We start from the raw sequence: 9,138 nt of genomic DNA, 5'->3' as shown, positions 1-9,138 counted from the left end.
TTGATAGAAAATACGAATAAAATAAAATCTGCACACGCAGACATACATATACTTATGTATGTGTATATGTGTATGTATCTGCACACGCATACATACATATACTTATGTATGTGTGTGTGTGTGTGTGTGTGTGTGTGTCTGTGTGTGTGTGTGTGTGTGTGTATATATATATATATGTGTATGTGTGTGCCTGTGTATATATATGTGTGTGTGTGTGTATATATATGTGTATGTATGTATTTACAAATGAAAAGATAGATTGAATGAATGAATGCATGAATATTTGAAAAAGCCTGAAAGGCGGTGTAAGAGTTTGCTTCTGATCACAAAATATGATTCTAATCAAGGGAGAAGAAAACATGGGTTGGAGATGCCGGGGATTGAACCCGGGGCCTCATACATGCAAAGCATGCGCTCTACCACTGAGCTACATCCCCGAGTGAAAGGTGTGCAGCAGTGTGAGCAATTGACCCCCTTTCATTTGTGAGGCAACCTCTCCCGTTCCAGGGTCTCATGTTCCAGGGTTTTCGTAAACCAGCAGACGAGGTGGCCGAGTGGTTAAGGCGATGGACTGCTAATCCATTGTGCTCTGCACGCGTGGGTTCGAATCCCATCCTCGTCGGCTTTTGGCACTTTTTCCTCCGTGGCCTGGGGCTCTCTGTCCCTGTGCAGCCTCGACCTGCGTTTGGCTCTAGGGCACTACAGCTAGCGCGTTGGACTGTGCTGAGCTGTGTGGTGTGATTAAAAGGTTGTGGCTCAGTTCCAGCACTCACGCAAGATTTTCTCCTTCGTTAGCACATTAAAATTGAAATGCATCTTTCTATTCTTGTTTTTTTTAATAAACAAACCAAGAACATGGAGGCACTGTGGCCTGGGGCTCGCCTTCCCTGCGCAGCTATCACCTGTGTTTGTCTCTGGGGCACTACAGGTAGCTCGTTGGACTGTGCTGAGCTGTGTGGTGTGATTAAAAGGTTGTGGCTCAGTTCCAGCACTCACGCAAGATTTTCTCCTTCGTTTACACATTAAAATTGAAATACATCTTCTTTCTATTCTTGTTGTTTTTAATAAACAAACCAAGAACATTGAGGAACTGTAGCCTGGGGCTCTCCGTCCCTGCGCAGCTATCACCTGTGTTTGGCTCCGTGGCACTACAGGTAGCTCGTTGGACCGTTCTTGTTGGCTTTTGGCACTTTTTCCTCCGTGGCCTGGGGCTCTCTGTCCCTGTGCAGCCTCGACCTGCGTTTGGCTCTAGGGCACTACAGCTAGCGCGTTGGACTGTGCTGAGCTGTGTGGTGTGATTAAAAGGTTGTGGCTCAGTTCCAGCACTCGCGCAAGATTTTCTCCTTCGTTTACACAATAAAATTGAAATACATCATTTTACTGTTGTTGTTGTTAATAAAGAAACCAAGGACATTGAGGCGCTGCTGGGATTTGAACCCAGGATCTCCTGTTTACTAGACAGGCACTTTAACCAACTAAGCCACAACGCCCTGCTGTTGCCAGTGCCTTACTTCTTGGCTTGCAGAAGTGAAGGGCTTTGTTGCAGTCCCAAGATGTGCCTTCCATTTAGTGGGATTTCCTAAGTTTGTCAGCTGGCTCTTGTTGGCGCTCCAGTGGCGCAATCGGTTAGCGCGCGGTACTTATACAGCAGTATGCTGCGGAGCAATGCCGAGGTTGTGAGTTCGAGGCTCACCTGGAGCACTCCCCTTTTCTCGGTCAGCTTATTCCAATAGGTTTTGCTTCAACGACAATGTTCATCAAGTGTGAGATTGATAGAAAATACGAATAAAATAAAATCTGCACACGCAGACATACATATACTTATGTATGTGTATATGTGTATGTATCTGCACACGCATACATACATATACTTATGTATGTGTGTGTGTGTGTGTGTGTGTGTGTGTGTGTGTCTGTGTGTGTGTGTGTGTGTGTGTGTGTGTGTATATATATATATGTGTATGTGTGTGCCTGTGTATATATATGTTTGTGTGTGTGCGTGTATATATATATGTGTATGTATGTATTTACAAATGAAAAGATAGATTGAATGAATGAATGCATGAATATTTGAAAAAGCCTGAAAGGCGGTGTAAGAGTTTGCTTCTGATCACAAAATATGATTCTAATCAAGGGAGAAGAAAACATGGGTTGGAGATGCCGGGGATTGAACCCGGGGCCTCATACATGCAAAGCATGCGCTCTACCACTGAGCTACATCCCCGAGTGAAAGGTGTGCAGCAGTGTGAGCAATTGACCCCCTTTCATTTGTGAGGCAACCTCTCCCGTTCCAGGGTCTCATGTTCCAGGGTTTTCGTAAACCAGCAGACGAGGTGGCCGAGTGGTTAAGGCGATGGACTGCTAATCCATTGTGCTCTGCACGCGTGGGTTCGAATCCCATCCTCGTCGGCTTTTGGCACTTTTTCCTCCGTGGCCTGGGGCTCTCTGTCCCTGTGCAGCCTCGACCTGCGTTTGGCTCTAGGGCACTACAGCTAGCGCGTTGGACTGTGCTGAGCTGTGTGGTGTGATTAAAAGGTTGTGGCTCAGTTCCAGCACTCACGCAAGATTTTCTCCTTCGTTAGCACATTAAAATTGAAATGCATCTTTCTATTCTTGTTTTTTTTAATAAACAAACCAAGAACATGGAGGCACTGTGGCCTGGGGCTCGCCTTCCCTGCGCAGCTATCACCTGTGTTTGTCTCTGGGGCACTACAGGTAGCTCGTTGGACTGTGCTGAGCTGTGTGGTGTGATTAAAAGGTTGTGGCTCAGTTCCAGCACTCACGCAAGATTTTCTCCTTCGTTTACACATTAAAATTGAAATACATCTTCTTTCTATTCTTGTTGTTTTTAATAAACAAACCAAGAACATTGAGGAACTGTAGCCTGGGGCTCTCCGTCCCTGCGCAGCTATCACCTGTGTTTGGCTCCGTGGCACTACAGGTAGCTCGTTGGACCGTTCTTGTTGGCTTTTGGCACTTTTTCCTCCGTGGCCTGGGGCTCTCTGTCCCTGTGCAGCCTCGACCTGCGTTTGGCTCTAGGGCACTACAGCTAGCGCGTTGGACTGTGCTGAGCTGTGTGGTGTCATTAAAAGGTTGTGGCTCAGTTCCAGCACTCGCGCAAGATTTTCTCCTTCGTTTACACAATAAAATTGAAATACATCATTTTACTGTTGTTGTTGTTAATAAAGAAACCAAGGACATTGAGGCGCTGCTGGGATTTGAACCCAGGATCTCCTGTTTACTAGACAGGCACTTTAACCAACTAAGCCACAACGCCCTGCTGTTGCCAGTGCCTTACTTCTTGGCTTGCAGAAGTGAAGGGCTTTGTTGCAGTCCCAAGATGTGCCTTCCATTTAGTGGGATTTCCTAAGTTTGTCAGCTGGCTCTTGTTGGCGCTCCAGTGGCGCAATCGGTTAGCGCGCGGTACTTATACAGCAGTATGCTGCGGAGCAATGCCGAGGTTGTGAGTTCGAGGCTCACCTGGAGCACTCCCCTTTTCTCGGTCAGCTTATTCCAATAGGTTTTGCTTCAACGACAATGTTCATCAAGTGTGAGATTGATAGAAAATACGAATAAAATAAAATCTGCACACGCAGACATACATATACTTATGTATGTGTATATGTGTATGTATCTGCACACGCATACATACATATACTTATGTATGTGTGTGTGTGTGTGTGTGTGTGTGTGTGTGTCTGTCTGTGTGTGTGTGTGTGTGTGTGTGTGTGTGTGTATATATATGTGTATGAGCTGTGTGTATGTGTGTGTGTGTGTATATATATTGTGTGTGTGTGCGTGTATATATATGTGTATGTATGTATTTACAAATGAAAAGATAGATTGAATGAATGAATGCATGAATATTTGAAAAAGCCTGAAAGGCGGTGTAAGAGTTTGCTTCTGATCACAAAATATGATTCTAATCAAGGGAGAAGAAAACATGGGTTGGAGATGCCGGGGATTGAACCCGGGGCCTCATACATGCAAAGCATGCGCTCTACCACTGAGCTACATCCCCGAGTGAAAGGTGTGCAGCAGTGTGAGCAATTGACCCCCTTTCATTTGTGAGGCAACCTCTCCCGTTCCAGGGTCTCATGTTCCAGGGTTTTCGTAAACCAGCAGACGAGGTGGCCGAGTGGTTAAGGCGATGGACTTAAAATCCATTGTGCTCTGCACGCGTGGGTTCGAATCCCATCCTCGTCGGCTTTTGGCACTTTTTCCTCCGTGGCCTGGGGCTCTCTGTCCCTGTGCAGCCTCGACCTGCGTTTGGCTCTAGGGCACTACAGCTAGCGCGTTGGACTGTGCTGAGCTGTGTGGTGTGATTAAAAGGTTGTGGCTCAGTTCCAGCACTCACGCAAGATTTTCTCCTTCGTTAGCACATTAAAATTGAAATGCATCTTTCTATTCTTGTTTTTTTTAATAAACAAACCAAGAACATGGAGGCACTGTGGCCTGGGGCTCGCCTTCCCTGCGCAGCTATCACCTGTGTTTGTCTCTGGGGCACTACAGGTAGCTCGTTGGACTGTGCTGAGCTGTGTGGTGTGATTAAAAGGTTGTGGCTCAGTTCCAGCACTCACGCAAGATTTTCTCCTTCGTTTACACATTAAAATTGAAATACATCTTCTTTCTATTCTTGTTGTTTTTAATAAACAAACCAAGAACATTGAGGAACTGTAGCCTGGGGCTCTCCGTCCCTGCGCAGCTATCACCTGTGTTTGGCTCCGTGGCACTACAGGTAGCTCGTTGGACCGTTCTTGTTGGCTTTTGGCACTTTTTCCTCCGTGGCCTGGGGCTCTCTGTCCCTGTGCAGCCTCGACCTGCGTTTGGCTCTAGGGCACTACAGCTAGCGCGTTGGACTGTGCTGAGCTGTGTGGTGTCATTAAAAGGTTGTGGCTCAGTTCCAGCACTCACGCAAGATTTTCTCCTTCGTTTACACAATAAAATTGAAATACATCATTTTACTGTTGTTGTTGTTAATAAAGAAACCAAGGACATTGAGGCGCTGCTGGGATTTGAACCCAGGATCTCCTGTTTACTAGACAGGCACTTTAACCAACTAAGCCACAACGCCCTGCTGTTGCCAGTGCCTTACTTCTTGGCTTGCAGAAGTGAAGGGCTTTGTTGCAGTCCCAAGATGTGCCTTCCATTTAGTGGGATTTCCTAAGTTTGTCAGCTGGCTCTTGTTGGCGCTCCAGTGGCGCAATCGGTTAGCGCGCGGTACTTATACAGCAGTATGCTGCGGAGCAATGCCGAGGTTGTGAGTTCGAGGCTCACCTGGAGCACTCCCCTTTTCTCGGTCAGCTTATTCCAATAGGTTTTGCTTCAACGACAATGTTCATCAAGTGTGAGATTGATAGAAAATACGAATAAAATAAAATCTGCACACGCAGACATACATATACTTATGTATGTGTATATGTGTATGTATCTGCACACGCATACATACATATACTTATGTATGTGTGTGTGTGTGTGTGTGTGTGTGTGTGTGTGTGTGTGTGTGTGTGTGTGTGTGTGTGTATATATATATATGTGTGTGTGTGTGCCTGTGTATATATATGTTTGTGTGTGCGCGTGTATATATATGTGTATGTATGTATTTACAAATGAAAAGATAGATTGAATGAATGAATGCATGAATATTTGAAAAAGCCTGAAAGGCGGTGTAAGAGTTTGCTTCTGATCACAAAATATGATTCTAATCAAGGGAGAAGAAAACATGGGTTGGAGATGCCGGGGATTGAACCCGGGGCCTCATACATGCAAAGCATGCGCTCTACCACTGAGCTACATCCCCGAGTGAAAGGTGTGCAGCAGTGTGAGCAATTGACCCCCTTTCATTTGTGAGGCAACCTCTCCCGTTCCAGGGTCTCATGTTCCAGGGTTTTCGTAAACCAGCAGACGAGGTGGCCGAGTGGTTAAGGCGATGGACTGCTAATCCATTGTGCTCTGCACGCGTGGGTTCGAATCCCATCCTCGTCGGCTTTTGGCACTTTTTCCTCCGTGGCCTGGGGCTCTCTGTCCCTGTGCAGCCTCGACCTGCGTTTGGCTCTAGGGCACTACAGCTAGCGCGTTGGACTGTGCTGAGCTGTGTGGTGTGATTAAAAGGTTGTGGCTCAGTTCCAGCACTCACGCAAGATTTTCTCCTTCGTTAGCACATTAAAATTGAAATGCATCTTTCTATTCTTGTTTTTTTTAATAAACAAACCAAGAACATGGAGGCACTGTGGCCTGGGGCTCGCCTTCCCTGCGCAGCTATCACCTGTGTTTGTCTCTGGGGCACTACAGGTAGCTCGTTGGACTGTGCTGAGCTGTGTGGTGTGATTAAAAGGTTGTGGCTCAGTTCCAGCACTCACGCAAGATTTTCTCCTTCGTTTACACATTAAAATTGAAATACATCTTCTTTCTATTCTTGTTGTTTTTAATAAACAAACCAAGAACATTGAGGAACTGTAGCCTGGGGCTCTCCGTCCCTGCGCAGCTATCACCTGTGTTTGGCTCCGTGGCACTACAGGTAGCTCGTTGGACCGTTCTTGTTGGCTTTTGGCACTTTTTCCTCCGTGGCCTGGGGCTCTCTGTCCCTGTGCAGCCTCGACCTGCGTTTGGCTCTAGGGCACTACAGCTAGCGCGTTGGACTGTGCTGAGCTGTGTGGTGTCATTAAAAGGTTGTGGCTCAGTTCCAGCACTCACGCAAGATTTTCTCCTTCGTTTACACAATAAAATTGAAATACATCATTTTACTGTTGTTGTTGTTAATAAAGAAACCAAGGACATTGAGGCGCTGCTGGGATTTGAACCCAGGATCTCCTGTTTACTAGACAGGCACTTTAACCAACTAAGCCACAACGCCCTGCTGTTGCCAGTGCCTTACTTCTTGGCTTGCAGAAGTGAAGGGCTTTGTTGCAGTCCCAAGATGTGCCTTCCATTTAGTGGGATTTCCTAAGTTTGTCAGCTGGCTCTTGTTGGCGCTCCAGTGGCGCAATCGGTTAGCGCGCGGTACTTATACAGCAGTATGCTGCGGAGCAATGCCGAGGTTGTGAGTTCGAGGCTCACCTGGAGCACTCCCCTTTTCTCGGTCAGCTTATTCCAATAGGTTTTGCTTCAACGACAATGTTCATCAAGTGTGAGATTGATAGAAAATACGAATAAAATAAAATCTGCACACGCAGACATACATATACTTATGTATGTGTATATGTGTATGTATCTGCACACGCATACATACATATACTTATGTGTGTGTGTGTGTGTGTGTGTGTGTGTGTGTGTGTGTGTGTGTGTGTGTGTGTGTGTGTATATATATGTGTATGTGTGTGTGTGTATGTATATGTTTGTGTGTGTGCGTGTATATATATGTGTATGTATGTATTTACAAATGAAAAGATAGATTGAATGAATGAATGCATGAATATTTGAAAAAGCCTGAAAGGCGGTGTAAGAGTTTGCTTCTGATCACAAAATATGATTCTAATCAAGGGAGAAGAAAACATGGGTTGGAGATGCCGGGGATTGAACCCGGGGCCTCATACATGCAAAGCATGCGCTCTACCACTGAGCTACATCCCCGAGTGAAAGGTGTGCAGCAGTGTGAGCAATTGACCCCCTTTCATTTGTGAGGCAACCTCTCCCGTTCCAGGGTCTCATGTTCCAGGGTTTTCGTAAACCAGCAGACGAGGTGGCCGAGTGGTTAAGGCGTTGGACTGGACTGCTAATCCATTGTGCTCTGCACGCGTGGGTTCGAATCCCATCCTCGTCGGCTTTTGGCACTTTTTCCTCCGTGGCCTGGGGCTCTCTGTCCCTGTGCAGCCTCGACCTGCGTTTGGCTCTAGGGCACTACAGCTAGCGCGTTGGACTGTGCTGAGCTGTGTGGTGTGATTAAAAGGTTGTGGCTCAGTTCCAGCACTCACGCAAGATTTTCTCCTTCGTTAGCACATTAAAATTGAAATGCATCTTTCTATTCTTGTTTTTTTTAATAAACAAACCAAGAACATGGAGGCACTGTGGCCTGGGGCTCGCCTTCCCTGCGCAGCTATCACCTGTGTTTGTCTCTGGGGCACTACAGGTAGCTCGTTGGACTGTGCTGAGCTGTGTGGTGTGATTAAAAGGTTGTGGCTCAGTTCCAGCACTCACGCAAGATTTTCTCCTTCGTTTACACATTAAAATTGAAATACATCTTCTTTCTATTCTTGTTGTTTTTAATAAACAAACCAAGAACATTGAGGAACTGTAGCCTGGGGCTCTCCGTCCCTGCGCAGCTATCACCTGTGTTTGGCTCCGTGGCACTACAGGTAGCTCGTTGGACCGTTCTTGTTGGCTTTTGGCACTTTTTCCTCCGTGGCCTGGGGCTCTCTGTCCCTGTGCAGCCTCGACCTGCGTTTGGCTCTAGGGCACTACAGCTAGCGCGTTGGACTGTGCTGAGCTGTGTGGTGTCATTAAAAGGTTGTGGCTCAGTTCCAGCACTCACGCAAGATTTTCTCCTTCGTTTACACAATAAAATTGAAATACATCATTTTACTGTTGTTGTTGTTAATAAAGAAACCAAGGACATTGAGGCGCTGCTGGGATTTGAACCCAGGATCTCCTGTTTACTAGACAGGCACTTTAACCAACTAAGCCACAACGCCCTGCTGTTGCCAGTGCCTTACTTCTTGGCTTGCAGAAGTGAAGGGCTTTGTTGCAGTCCCAAGATGTGCCTTCCATTTAGTGGGATTTCCTAAGTTTGTCAGCTGGCTCTTGTTGGCGCTCCAGTGGCGCAATCGGTTAGCGCGCGGTACTTATACAGCAGTATGCTGCGGAGCAATGCCGAGGTTGTGAGTTCGAGGCTCACCTGGAGCACTCCCCTTTTCTCGGTCAGCTTATTCCAATAGGTTTTGCTTCAACGACAATGTTCATCAAGTGTGAGATTGATAGAAAATACGAATAAAATAAAATCTGCACACGCAGACATACATATACTTATGTATGTGTATATGTGTATGTATCTGCACACGCATACATACATATACTTATGTATGTGTGTGTGTGTGTGTGTGTGTGTGTGTGTGTGTGTGTGTGTGTGTGTGTGTGTGTGTATATATATATGTGTGTGTGTGTGTGTGCCTGTGTATATATATGTTTGTGTGTGCGCGTGTATAT

The 9,138-nt window shown here is 46.3% G+C and overlaps 20 non-coding genes across 20 annotated transcripts; 10 read left to right on the top strand and 10 right to left on the bottom strand.

The window, feature by feature from the left end:
- Nucleotides 1–365: 365 nt before the first annotated feature.
- trnaa-ugc lies at nucleotides 366–437 on the bottom strand. Its single transcript has one exon. It is a non-coding gene; the product is annotated as a tRNA-Ala (tRNA).
- A 103-nt stretch (nucleotides 438–540) lies between these two features.
- Nucleotides 541–622, top strand: trnas-gcu. The gene has a single exon. It is a non-coding gene; the product is annotated as a tRNA-Ser (tRNA).
- Nucleotides 623–1,416: 794 nt separating this feature from the next.
- On the bottom strand, nucleotides 1,417–1,490 carry trnat-agu. The gene has a single exon. It is a non-coding gene; the product is annotated as a tRNA-Thr (tRNA).
- Nucleotides 1,491–1,607: 117 nt separating this feature from the next.
- Nucleotides 1,608–1,701, top strand: trnai-uau. The gene is made up of 2 exons: nucleotides 1,608–1,645; nucleotides 1,666–1,701. It is a non-coding gene; the product is annotated as a tRNA-Ile (tRNA).
- Nucleotides 1,702–2,152: 451 nt separating this feature from the next.
- Nucleotides 2,153–2,224, bottom strand: trnaa-ugc. The gene has a single exon. It is a non-coding gene; the product is annotated as a tRNA-Ala (tRNA).
- A 103-nt stretch (nucleotides 2,225–2,327) lies between these two features.
- On the top strand, nucleotides 2,328–2,409 carry trnas-gcu. Its single transcript has one exon. It is a non-coding gene; the product is annotated as a tRNA-Ser (tRNA).
- Nucleotides 2,410–3,203: 794 nt separating this feature from the next.
- On the bottom strand, nucleotides 3,204–3,277 carry trnat-agu. The gene has a single exon. It is a non-coding gene; the product is annotated as a tRNA-Thr (tRNA).
- A 117-nt stretch (nucleotides 3,278–3,394) lies between these two features.
- trnai-uau lies at nucleotides 3,395–3,488 on the top strand. The gene is made up of 2 exons: nucleotides 3,395–3,432; nucleotides 3,453–3,488. It is a non-coding gene; the product is annotated as a tRNA-Ile (tRNA).
- Nucleotides 3,489–3,949: 461 nt separating this feature from the next.
- Nucleotides 3,950–4,021, bottom strand: trnaa-ugc. The gene has a single exon. It is a non-coding gene; the product is annotated as a tRNA-Ala (tRNA).
- Nucleotides 4,022–4,124: 103 nt separating this feature from the next.
- On the top strand, nucleotides 4,125–4,206 carry trnal-uaa. The gene has a single exon. It is a non-coding gene; the product is annotated as a tRNA-Leu (tRNA).
- A 794-nt stretch (nucleotides 4,207–5,000) lies between these two features.
- Nucleotides 5,001–5,074, bottom strand: trnat-agu. Its single transcript has one exon. It is a non-coding gene; the product is annotated as a tRNA-Thr (tRNA).
- Nucleotides 5,075–5,191: 117 nt separating this feature from the next.
- Nucleotides 5,192–5,285, top strand: trnai-uau. The gene is made up of 2 exons: nucleotides 5,192–5,229; nucleotides 5,250–5,285. It is a non-coding gene; the product is annotated as a tRNA-Ile (tRNA).
- A 443-nt stretch (nucleotides 5,286–5,728) lies between these two features.
- On the bottom strand, nucleotides 5,729–5,800 carry trnaa-ugc. The gene has a single exon. It is a non-coding gene; the product is annotated as a tRNA-Ala (tRNA).
- A 103-nt stretch (nucleotides 5,801–5,903) lies between these two features.
- On the top strand, nucleotides 5,904–5,985 carry trnas-gcu. The gene has a single exon. It is a non-coding gene; the product is annotated as a tRNA-Ser (tRNA).
- A 794-nt stretch (nucleotides 5,986–6,779) lies between these two features.
- On the bottom strand, nucleotides 6,780–6,853 carry trnat-agu. The gene has a single exon. It is a non-coding gene; the product is annotated as a tRNA-Thr (tRNA).
- Nucleotides 6,854–6,970: 117 nt separating this feature from the next.
- On the top strand, nucleotides 6,971–7,064 carry trnai-uau. The gene is made up of 2 exons: nucleotides 6,971–7,008; nucleotides 7,029–7,064. It is a non-coding gene; the product is annotated as a tRNA-Ile (tRNA).
- Nucleotides 7,065–7,497: 433 nt separating this feature from the next.
- Nucleotides 7,498–7,569, bottom strand: trnaa-ugc. The gene has a single exon. It is a non-coding gene; the product is annotated as a tRNA-Ala (tRNA).
- A 103-nt stretch (nucleotides 7,570–7,672) lies between these two features.
- Nucleotides 7,673–7,759, top strand: trnas-gcu. Its single transcript has one exon. It is a non-coding gene; the product is annotated as a tRNA-Ser (tRNA).
- A 794-nt stretch (nucleotides 7,760–8,553) lies between these two features.
- trnat-agu lies at nucleotides 8,554–8,627 on the bottom strand. The gene has a single exon. It is a non-coding gene; the product is annotated as a tRNA-Thr (tRNA).
- A 117-nt stretch (nucleotides 8,628–8,744) lies between these two features.
- Nucleotides 8,745–8,838, top strand: trnai-uau. Its single transcript has 2 exons — nucleotides 8,745–8,782; nucleotides 8,803–8,838. It is a non-coding gene; the product is annotated as a tRNA-Ile (tRNA).
- The last annotated feature ends 300 nt before the right edge of the window (nucleotides 8,839–9,138 follow it).

Source organism: Polyodon spathula, unplaced genomic scaffold (genome assembly GCF_017654505.1).
Source record: "Polyodon spathula isolate WHYD16114869_AA unplaced genomic scaffold, ASM1765450v1 scaffolds_2340, whole genome shotgun sequence".
NCBI classification, from domain to species: domain Eukaryota; kingdom Metazoa; phylum Chordata; class Actinopteri; order Acipenseriformes; family Polyodontidae; genus Polyodon; species Polyodon spathula.
The sequence above is the reverse complement of the archived record's forward strand: the minus strand, read 5'-3'. Positions and strand labels throughout refer to the sequence as shown.